This window comes from Schistocerca nitens, chromosome 2 (genome assembly GCF_023898315.1).
Source record: "Schistocerca nitens isolate TAMUIC-IGC-003100 chromosome 2, iqSchNite1.1, whole genome shotgun sequence".
Lineage (NCBI taxonomy): Eukaryota > Metazoa > Arthropoda > Insecta > Orthoptera > Acrididae > Schistocerca > Schistocerca nitens.
In genome coordinates this window covers 94,646,854-94,648,639 of record NC_064615.1, presented here as the reverse complement: position 1 = coordinate 94,648,639, position 1,786 = coordinate 94,646,854, and the positions used below count along the sequence as shown (strand labels likewise).

The 1,786-nt window shown below is 43.1% G+C and overlaps 1 pseudogene; it reads left to right on the top strand.

The window, feature by feature from the left end:
- The first annotated feature begins 1,442 nt into the window (after positions 1-1,442).
- LOC126237845 (5S ribosomal RNA) lies at positions 1,443-1,560 on the top strand (annotated as a pseudogene).
- Positions 1,561-1,786: the final 226 nt, after the last annotated feature.

The window sequence follows — 1,786 nt, the reverse complement described above, 5'->3', positions numbered from 1 at the left end:
AATACATACACAAGTATTGAGATATTATCCTAACAAATGGTACCAATGTTAAAAAAAAGGGAAAACATCCAACAAGATAATTTTTTATTCTTTGTTTTTATAAGGATAAAATAAGTAAAATATAGTTATTCTTTTATTTTTGTGAGGAGAAAATAAGTGGCATTTAGTTTTAGTGTTTATTACGCCTTACTTTTGTTCTTTATATACTGTCCATTTCAGAATTAATGACTTATTTTTATCGACAGTCTATTTTTTACTGAAGTCCATAGTCAATGACTTATTTTGTAATTTATTAGCTGTCTGGTGTGCTTAACTTATTTAGTTTTTCAGTCGTTTCTTTTGCACAATTCCTACATCACATAATTTGATTTCACAGATTCACACAATCCTATGAATGTTTAAACATGAGGTTGGCGAATGTTTTTTGCACGAAGGTGATGGATTTGAGCGAGATGGATGTGGGCAAGTACTTGACATACAGCTTCGTTCGTCGTTCCTTGTTATTTTTGCAAGTGTGTGTTGCTGTTGTGGAGGTCCCATAATGGAATGGAGCTGTCAGTGCAGAATCTCGTGGTTTACTGGCTTTGTATGCGTGAAAGTCATCGTTATGTGTCGCTGAAAGCGGTCGTTTTTCGATGTAATACTTCGCAGACAGTAGGGTAGGGATTTGCGGAAGGTATGTCGTCTATTCTTCACCCATATTCTTCCTTGGTCTCAATCCTGCGAATCTTCAACTTCTGTTCTTCCTGCTTTTTCTCTGCTTCTTAGTTGCTTCTTGGTTCGGATATGGAAATATTTATTGATAACTAGTCGCTTATAAGTTCTCCTCTTAGCTACAGTTTGATTAATTGTTTGGGCATGTCCTTTTTACTTTGTGGAAGTTTTCTTCAGTTTCGTGCATCAGCATGTAGTTTAATAGCAGTAGTGTGACTTTTATACATATTTTTTTGCCAGTGGTGGCTTGCCCAAGCGGTCTTCTCGTTGGGCCGTTTTTTGCTTGCTCCGCTGAGTGGGGGCGTTCCGGGGTTTACCAGCAGTTAAAGTCCGGTGTTTGCTTGTCAGTCCCTGCACCGGTCCCTTCTGGCGTTCGGTGTCCTGTCGTGTCTCTGCCGGGTTCTGCCACTGTGTCCCAGCAGGGTCCACTTAGCGTCCAGATTGACAGCCCACTTCCGATACAAGGGCCTTCTGTTGGCCTCACTGTCCTTTCCTTTCTCTCGACGCTTCTGCCTTGTACAAATCGTGTCTTGCTAATTACGTCCTTTTCTTTCTTGATACTTCTCTCGTTGCAATTTGTGGGTCATTGCATCTCGTCCTTGCTTGAGTTCTGACAATGGTTCTTACAAAAAGTTTTACTTATAATCATCTAACATACGTCTAGTATCCACATTGTTTTACACCTTCATAAAAAGCTTTACAAATATCGGCACCCTTTCCATGTTACGGGCAACGGCCTTGCCGCTGTGGATACACCGGTTCCCATCAGATCACCGAAGTTAACCGCTGTCGGGCGTGGCTGGCCATTGGATGGGTGACCATCCAGGCCGCCACGTGCTGTTGCCATTTTTTGGGGTGCACTCAGCCTCGTGATGCCAATTGAGGAGCTACTCGACCGAATAGTAGTGGCTCCGGTCAAAGAAAGCCATCGTAACGACCGGGAGAGCGGTGTGCTGGCCACATGCCCCTCCTATCCGCATCCTCAGCTGGGGATGACACGGCGGTCCGATGGTCCTGATGGGCCACTTGTGGCTTGCAGACTGAGTGCTTTCCATGTTACATTTCTAAGATA